The sequence below is a fragment of the Pleurodeles waltl genome, chromosome 2_1 (assembly GCF_031143425.1).
Source record: "Pleurodeles waltl isolate 20211129_DDA chromosome 2_1, aPleWal1.hap1.20221129, whole genome shotgun sequence".
NCBI classification, from domain to species: domain Eukaryota; kingdom Metazoa; phylum Chordata; class Amphibia; order Caudata; family Salamandridae; genus Pleurodeles; species Pleurodeles waltl.
Genome location: NC_090438.1, coordinates 568155722 through 568165977, shown reverse-complemented (window position 1 = coordinate 568165977; position 10256 = coordinate 568155722).

Below are 10256 nucleotides of genomic sequence, written 5' to 3'. Positions count from 1 at the left end.
CTAGCCACTGATTCATTACCTTAGAATTAGATACCAAAGCAATATCATCCCTGGAGGAGGATCTGCGGACTGATTTCAGTCAAGAAAGTCCTGAAGGTCCAAAAGGACAAATGCCCGTCACAACTGATCTGACTGTTCAGAAAGCAATGTAGGTAAATGTATGCAGGGAAACCCATGCTGCTGTCAGGTATACATCCAGTACCAAAACGCTGCATTCTAATAATGGATCTAAATCTGGTAGAAGCAAGCAAGCCCCCAGGGAGTGTTATCTTGGGCAATGCGTAGCAGATTTTAATGCTAGTGACTTATCCTGTGAAAAGTCAGTGACTAGAACAAGTCAGTCTAGAAAGGGGAGGGGAGTAAGAGCATATTATATCATAGGAACTGTGGAAGGGACCACAGGCAGTTAAAGTCATTAAGACACTGAAAAGGATGGAAATAGCATTACCATGGCAGCGGGACAAAATCTGACGGAAGACAGCAGACAATATAAACACAAAAACTAAAGGTGGGATGGAACTCATATTCGACCAGAACATGGGGGCTTAGAGTCAATAGGCAATGCCACTCAGCCATAGCTGTTCGCCATAAAAACTTGATAGTAGCCAAGCTACTCCGGCAAAGTACAGATAAAGGGGAAAAACAAGAACCCATTTATGAAGCAGCAGCAGCACTGTACAATGCTGAAACAGAATTTGGCCAAGATTACAACAGCAACTATTGGCTTAGACAACAATTGTCCCAAGAAAAAACTGGCAGTCATGTTAACGTCTCTGGAACATCTAGAAAATAGAAAGCACATAGGCGGAAAGAAAAAGTAATTGTCAATGTAACAACAAAGGAAATTAGGTATATTTAGATCTCAGCCAAGACAAAAGCCGACTCTACAACGGTGTCATAAAAATGCACGAGGACCGTGCTGAGCAATCCTTAAGACAGTACTAATACAAGAGAAAGGAAAGTGAGGAGGCAATAACACACATTCCAGTAAAAGAGGGCTCTCGAAGCATATAAATCAATGCCAACTGACTGAGACGTCCTCATCAGGTTGCTGATAACAAAAAGCTTAATAGAAGACAGCAGGGGAGAAACCTGGCTGAAGTACAGAACGAAAAGAGTCGCAACATATAAAAAAGCAACACTTACTATAGGAAATAAAGTCCCTACAGGAAATAGAGGACATTAAACAACCATAAGTAAAAGACAAAGCATGTCTGCCGCCTTCAGTATACCAAAGTATATAGGTATCTCCGAAAGGGAGTGAGAAATACAGCAAAATGAAATATGCCCTATTAATTAAGGAACCTTAATAATAGCGCAGAAGTGCTATAACTACCCCTAGACGAGTTATTATTATTATTATTATTATTATTATGACACTCTAAGAATGGAGTGAAAGGAACCGACCAGAGAGACTGCGTCCAAAGGGAGAAACCAATCCCCCTACGAATAATCCCAGCACAAGACGGAACCATAATGTTCAAAGAACATGACAAAACAACCAGGAAACCACCATAGTTGGAAAATAGCCATCAACACAGAATATAACCACATGGCAGTGTCTTAGAATAACATGTAGAAATCAGAAGGCCCTGGATGAGTGTGGCCTTTTGCATAAGAGGAGCCTGTAGCAGCAAGCTACAGGACCTCAACTGTAAGCTATAATAAAGTATAACACAGCTCTGTGAGAAGAAGCAGTGTAAGGACAGCAAGACCTGAATCACAGAAGAAAAATGCAGTGTGCATGACTTGCACAGACACAAGAAGGAATTTGCATCAGTGTACTACGGGGCTGGAGATACCAGCGGCAAGAGCCCATGCTGCTGAGGCATAGCAAGAGTGCTCTCTACAAAAAACAAAATGCAAGCTGCAAGGATGTGGAATGGCGATACCACTTGCCCCAGTATTCCACATAGCAAAGGAAGAGTCCCACATGAGAAGAGCAACACTAGAAGGAGAAGCATAAATAATGCTCCAATATAAAGAGCAAAGAGAAACAATACGATCAAAATAGTATCTATTTTGCCACCAAAAGTGAATCTATCTGACTAGGCAGGATTCAAACCCTTGTCCTGGAAAGCCTGCGCCACCAGAGGCACAAGACCTTGCCACTACTATAAAAAGACAATTATGCAGTCGAAAGGCCATGCACAAAATTTCCAAGGGAGACAAAAGACACAATCACTATAAGGGATACGAAGAGCAATACAAGACATTTAGTAACACCTATGTAGGAGGCTGGCTCAGTATATGGTGTACACCTATAGGTGAGGCACCCTGTACTAAGTCCAGGCAACCCTTAGGGATAGTGTAAGTGGTTTCAGATAACTAGAGTTTTCAAAGGGTAGCTGTGGCGAGAAGCTAAGGCTTATCGAGGAGGGTGTAAAGCAATTACAAATACCACACGGGTCAGTCAGTGATGTACACACAAGAAAGAACCACACCAGTGCTAGAAAAATAATTTATTATTTATTAAAACAGGCACTAAACTAACTTTGGTACATCTAACCAGAGATATATACACACACACACACACACACGTATACTTAGAAACAGGTAAGTGAAGGCATGGGTCCATTTAGGAAGGCCAAATCATATACTAAAAAACATGGGATGTGAAAGTCACTACTAACCAAGACTACCACCCAAGGACTGGAGAAGCTCTAAAACACCAGAGGGAAGTAGCTAGGCTTCCCCAGGTGCCCATGTGCAGAGGTGTTACCCCAGGTCAGATGTCTATAGGAAAACAAGGGAAATGTCACAGTAAGAGTTTTCAAGTTCCAGGACCGTCCCAGAGGACCCTGAGGAAACCCATTAGGACAAGGGGTGTTCAAGAGTACCCCCATCCGTGGATTCCCAGAGGAGTGGAGTACCTACACCAGAGAGCCCAAGTTGTCCACAAGCTGTCCCATACCGGTTGTCAACTTGCAGGGGGTTTAGTGGTCAGCAGGGCCACCAACAAGCTTTGGCAAAGGCAAGAAAGCTTTGCAGGATTTGGAGACCAGCAAGGTCCAAGGGACTCAACCTTTGTAGGTAAGTCAGGGCCATCCCTCAGCCAGCAGGAATCATTGGGGACCTCAGGAGGATCCTCTGGCAGCAGGCACAGGGAGTCTCAGAGAGGCCCAGCAGGACAACGAAGATGGATGCCCATGTCACAGGGGTTGTTGGGAGGACGTCGTTCTTGGAGCTGTGCGATGCTAGAGGCTGGGGCTTCTTGGAACTAGGAGGTCTTCGGACTGAAGAGCCAACAAGCCTTGGCAACGACAAACAGACGCAGTTCACAGGGGTTCCAGTCCAGCAGCTCTAACGAGGGACCACAGACTTCTCAGATGCAAAGAAGACAGGTCAGACCTCTGAAGAGCCACAGAACCACCACCTGTGTTGTAGAGTCTTGAAGAGTCTGTGGGACAGCAGGATCGATAAACCAGTCATTGACATGGAGGTACCTGCGGACACAGGGGAGTGACTCCTTCACACCAAAGGAGATTCATTCTTGCTGTCCTAAGTGCAGACAGAGTCCTTGTGACTGTGGAGGATGCACAGCCACTGGGGTTGCAAAGTACTTGCAATGCATGGGGCAAAGTTGCAGTAAGAGCCCTCCTACTAGTTGCAGTCTTGCCATGGTTCCTGGCGAAGTCCAGCAGCGGTTCCAGTGTCCAGGTTGCAGAAGAGTCTTGCAGATTAATCTTGTAGAAAACTTGTGCAGGTTAATCTTGTAGACAAATCTAGGGTCCCACCTTCCAGGAAACCCTTAAGTAACCCAGGAAGGGGGTTGGACAGCTTTCGGAGGGGGGTGGGGATTGAATGCTATTCTGGTGAACTGATCAGTCAGATGCTCTCAAGGGCCTCTGCTCATCTTATTTCCAAGATGGCAGAATCAAGTGGCCACCTGGCAGATCTCTGAGCACCTCTCTAGAAGAGGATCTGGTCACTCCCCTGTCCTTTGTGTGGATTTGCGCCAGAGTGGGATCTGGGGGGCTCCTGTACTGGAGTACATCAGTTTATGAAGGAAGGGCAGCAAGTGTGCCCTTCAAAGCAGTCTGGTGGTGCTCAGCATCACCCCCACCTTAGCCCAGAGACACCTATTTCTAAAGGAGAGGTGGTAACACCTCCTGTACAGGAAATTCTTTGTTCTGCTTTCCCTGCCCGAGTTAAGCTCAGCATCAGGAAGGCAGAATAGTGTCTGGGGTCAGCGGCAGTACTGGTGTGCATGCAGACACTGCAAGGATGCACAGGCAGATACGGGGATCCTGTAAGGAACCCCACCAAGTACAGTACATGGTATCATGCAACTAACACTGTAATCGGTAAAGTTGCAGGTTTCCAACATGTTTGATACCAAACATGACTAGGTTCGGTGAAGCCTTTATGAAGGCAAGTGACGCAACTTAGACCGCTCGCGTTTAGCGGTCTGCTCCTTCAATCTTGAGGGGGGCCTACGATTGTGAGAAAGGCTCCTGGAATAAACCAGGGGCTGCTCCCTGGACCAGGAGCGAGAAAGCAGACGCATGGGGCTCAGTCAAACGAACCGCAATGATCTCCATATGTCATTCCTGCTACACCTTTGGATGAGGAGGACGACAGGAGCCGCAATCCTTGAAGTCGTGATGTTCTCCAAGGCACCAAATACAAACCGTGTGGGTGTTCGTGGCAGACATCTGCCTGCCACAGGACTCACAAGGTCTAAACTCTGAGGACATGAAGAAAAAAAAAGGACACACTTTTCCCTTGCCAAAAAGAAGTTCTGTCGAGAGAGGCCAACGTTGCCTGAGAACTCTGGATATACGCAGAAGCAGGGAAAAAAAGTAACTCACATCAGTACGTCGGGGATGGGGTTTATATGGACTCCGCCGGCATTACATCTGGTGGACGACATCACTACAGAGTCGAGGTACTCCTAGGAAACATTTCCAGATCCAGTCTGGCACCCGGGAAAGAATTCTAAGGAAAGGAATCTGTGGCTAGATGCCTCTATCAGATACATTTCTCTCATATATTACTTACTGGCGGTTGCCAGTAGATAGTTATAGTTAGGAATATGTTTCCATAGAAAAAGCGTTTTTTTACTTGCCTAATCTCTGGCATCGTTTGATGAACTTTCACAGAATTTTTCAAAAAGAGTGTGCTGGTGATTCTTGTTGGGAATGGGAAGTTTTGGGCTGATCTGTCAAGCGGGGGACGAGAAAAAAGGGTGGGGCAAAAAACTTGTGTTTCCCATGTTAATTTCTATAGGACCTTTAAACAAGACTGCAGCCCGCGCCACTGGACGGGATTACATGAAATTTGAAAGAAAGGTAGGTTTTGGTATACAGATTACGCTTTTGTACATTTGATGTAATTCCTTCAGTAGTTTGATAGAAATTAAAGGGGAAATACATTTGTATATCTCTGGCTGCAAATTGATCATGGCGTATTCGCAAATGTACACAACATCATGAATGCTGTGATTGGCTGCCAGCAACCTCACCAGAAAGTTGCAGCCGCCATTGGGAGTAACAAGATACTGTCCCTGCGGCTGAAAAATACAATTAAAAGTGACATACGGGGTCAGGGTGTTGGTACCCTGACCCCAGTGATGTGCTATTGGCATCCTAAAGACTGAAAGGTTGCCATTATAAAAAATATTTTCACGCCGTATGATATTTGCAAATAAGTCGTGGAACTCAGCGTGGCCCCCGTGTAATGCTGCAATGAATTTGCGACTATCAGTGACACCAAAAAACCTTCATAGAGTCATTCAAAATCATTCATTTACTCACTCTCACACTTATTCACCCACTCATGCACCTAGTCACAGACCAACTCTGACCCTAACACAGCCAGTCACATATCCACTCAGACACTCATACACCCACTCACAGACCCAGTCGGGCACTCATACATAAAGGTCTATTTTTGGTGTTCCCCACATCTGAAAGTAAAATTGAATTACTAGTGGATGAATCTCCCACTGGTGTATTTGTTGCTGCGTCCTGCTTAGAAGGTCCGGTACCTGGTTGTGTACCTCTGGGATGTATTCCGCTAGCAAGTGAATGTGATTGTGAATTGCCCATTTCCATATTGTTTGTGTTAGAAGGGACAATTGGGATGAGTGTGTCCCCCCCTGTTTTTTCAGATAATAAATTGTTGTCATGTTGTCTGTCCTTATTAAGACTATTTTGTGTATAGTCTGTGGTTGGAATGCTTTGATGGCTAAGGACACTGCTAGTAATTCTGAGTGTGTAATGTGGTAAGTTTGCTGGATTGAGCCCCATTTCCCTTGTATTGTCAGATTGTTTAGATGGGCTCGCAAACCTGTCATTGACGCCTCTGTTGTGAATATGGTCTGTGGCACAGGGTCCTGAGATGACCACCCTTTTGCTAAGTTGTTGTGATTTCACCATTGCAGAGATTTGTAAGTTTGCCGGTCTAACAGCATTAGATCCTGTAGTTGATCCTGTGCCTGAGACCATTGTCATGAAAGACACTGTTGCAGTGGTCTCATGTTTAGATGTGCATTTGGCACTACTGCTTAGCATGATGCCATCATTCCCAATAGTTTCATGACAAATCTTACTGTGTAAGTTTGATTGGCCTGCAATTGGGATATGAGGGAGTGAAACACATGTATATGTTGTGGATTTGGGCAGGCTAATGCTGAAAGTATTCAGAATTGCTCCTAGATAAGGTTGAATTTGTGCTGGCTTAAGGTGAGATTTTTGGTAATTGATTGTGACCCCTAATATGTCTAGGGTGTATGTTGTGTATTGTTGGCAGTTTGGAATGGTGCTGGATTTTACTAACCAGTTGTCTGGATAAGGGAAGACGTGTATGGTGCTGTTACCCCAAAAGATAGTACCTTGAATTGATAGTGCTTGCCTGCTATTATGAATCTTAGATACTTGCGGTGAGCTGTGGGTATAGGTATATGGAATTAAGCATCCTTTAGGTCAAACGTGTCATGTAGTCTTGTTTTAGTAGCCAGGGAATAACAACCTGTAGAGTGACCGTGTGAAAATGCTCTGATAGGATGTATAGATTTAGAGGCCTGAGATCGAGAATAGGTCTGAGAGTACCAACCTTTTTTGGTATAAGGAAATATAGGGAATATACTCCTGTTCCTTGCTGTGAGATGGAAACTATTTCTATTGCCTCCGTAAGTAGTAGAGATTGTACCTCTTGTTTTAGTAGAATAGTGTGTTCTGGAGAGAGCCTGTGGGAATGAGGTGGAATGTTTGCTGGGGCAGAGATGAGCTCTAGGCAATAACCATTGCGGATAATTTAGAGCATTGTAACACAACCGGAGAGTTTAAGAGAGATAAGAAACATGTATTTGGTGGGAATCAGCCCATACTAGCTCCCTACATCTAAAACCAGTCAAAAACAGAAAAGTATGTGGTTCACCAATGATATGGAGCTACAGTCACAAGAGATTATCCGTGGGCTCCTAGACCTCGCTGAGTGTAGAAAACGGGCGGTGTGGGTGCGGTCCAGCGAGGGGTCGGTTTAGGCACACAGCGAGCGCCTCCTTTGACGTAAGTGTTACTATAAGGGTATACTCCCCCTCCTGGAATCTGAGGCCAGTAGCCTTAGATATTGGGGCCTCCGTGAGGTAGTTCCTTGCCACAGGTAGGCCCTTTCATTTGTTCAAATTACTTTCCCCCCCTGTATTAGGGGTGGTTTGCCTATCTGCACTTTGCATGATGTTTAGGGATCCTAGGTCCTGAAGAATGCCCCCAGAACTTCCATTGCTCATAGTAGAGGGCAGAAACATGTTGGCTGTTTTTTAGATAGGCGACCCAGTGAGTCCTTACTCTCACCGAGGTGTCCCGTCCTTGTTTTTAATACACCAGCAGACACCACTATTAAAAGTGTAGATCACACACAGGTAACTGCCTAGGTGTTCTTATATTCCCTTAGCTTAGCTGTATCCCACTATCTCCAGATAAAAATATATTTACGCACTCCCTCCCGTTCTTTTAACGGTGAGGTCGAGTCCGCCCAGGTGGCACTGTCCTACCTGGGTGGGGCTAGGTGGTCAAATGATGAAGCATGACAATATATAGTGTGTGAGATCACCTAGTCCGTAAAGGAAATACCCCCTCCTCTCACTCACACCACACAGCACCCACACCACCAGTTTTCTACACCCAGCGAGGTCTAGGAGCCCACGGATAGTTTCCCGTGACTGTAGCTCCATATCATTGGTGAACCCCATTCTTTTCTGTGTTGACTGATAATTGAGAGAACCCATTGATCTGTAGCAATTGTTTGCCAGTGAGAATGGAATTGTTGCAGTCTTCCTCCCACAGAAGATGTATGGTGCTGTGGAATGTTTGGGAAGTCATTGTTTTGTGGGTGTTTAAGCACCCTTTGAGGCTGGGAATTCACCTCTGGACCTGAAATTTTGTCCTCTGTAATAAACCCCTTGCGTAATAATGCTGGCCTTGCTTCGAATTTGAGGTGGAAGCCTCTGTAGTTTGGGTTTTAAATCCTCCCCTAAATTGTGGTTTTCGAAAGGAACCCTGAAATGATGTGGTATAAAGAGTTCCCATGGCTTTTGCTGTGTCAGAATCTTTTTTGAGTTTTTCTATGGTTGTGTCCACCTCTGGTCCAAAATGCTGTTGTTTATTAAATGGCATATTAAGGACTGCCTGCTGTATCTCTGGTTTAAAACCGTAAGACCTCAACCAAGTATGTCACCTAATAGTAATGCTGGTATTAATTCCTCTAGCTGCAGTGTCAGCTGTATCTAGAGCAGACCTAATTTGATTATTTGTGATGCCTGACCTTCCTCTACAATTTGCTGCGTACTTTTTTGATGTGCTTTCGGGAGATATTGCAAGAAGTCTTGCATTTCATCCCAATGTGCCCTCTTGTATCTTGCTAACAGGGCCTGGGAATTGGCAATACGCCATTGGTTGGCTGCAAGTGTTGCCACCCTTTTCCCTGCTGCATCAAATTTACGGCTTTCCTTGTCAGAGGGTTGGGTGGGTCCCCAGAAGACTGACTATTGGCGCACTTACGGGCTGAACAGACCACAATAGAATCTGGTGGTAATTGCTGTGAGATGGAAATTGGGTCTATTGGTGCAGGCTTATATTTTTTTGTCAATTCTTGGTGTTAGAACCCTGGCTTTAACTGGTTCTTTGAAAATCTTGTCTCCATGTTTGAGCATACCATGAAGCATTGGTAGACACTGGTATTGCTTATGAGTTGAGGACAGGGTATTGAAAAGAAAGTCCTCCTCTAAAGGTTCTGCGTGCATTCGTACTCCATGGTATGCTGCTGCTCTGGATATAACTTGGCTGTCTGCTGTACTATCCTCTGGTCTATTGGGATGGTCTATTGGGATACAAATCCAGATCATTTGATCAAATTTACAGCTACCCTTGTCGAGGGAGGGGGTTTCCCCAGAAGACGGACTATTGGCGCGCTTCCTAGCTGCACTCACCCAATAGAATCTGGTGGTAATTGCTGTGAGATGTAAATTGGGTCTGCTGGTGCAGGCTTATATTTTTGTAATCAAATCTTGGTGTTAGAACCCTGGCTTTAACTGGTTCCTTGAAAAGTTTGTCTGCATGTTTGAGCATACCTGGAAGCATGGGTAGACACTGATATTGCTTATGAGTTGAGGACAGGGTATTGAAAAGAAAGTCCTCCTCTAAAGGTTCTGCATGCATTAGTACTCCATGGTATGCAGCTGCTCTGGAGATAACCTGAATGTATGTTGTACTATCCTCAGGTGGAGATGGTCGGTTGGGATACAAATCTGGATCATTAGATGGGACAGAACCTGAATCATACATATCCCATGGATCTATGGTATAACGAGAATCACCTGATTCTTCTTCTTGTGTGGAAGTGTGAGAGTGTGATGGTGAAGGTGGTGGAGTCAGAGGTTGTGGTGAAAAGGAAAGTTGTGGTGAATGTGGTGGAGAAAGCTCAACAGGTTTTGGCTTTTCTTTTTGCTTGTAGTTTTTTGCCGGTGGTGGGGCAGTATCCAGAGTTTCCTGGAATGCTAACTTCCCTTTAGTCTGTGGAGGTGGAGAAGTAATATTTTTTCCAGTCTCTTTCTGGATGTGAATTCTCCTTTGTTTACTGTCCATAACCTCCAAAATGGGTTGAATGTCTGATTCCTCCATTTGATGTTCTGAAGAATGTTTTGTACTTTTAGAGGAATGTTCGGTAAATGTCTTGGGCACATGCTTCATTCAAGTAGAAAGCCCTGTTTCTTCTGTGTAAGATGTTTGTTTTCGGGTCCGAAGTTGGACCAA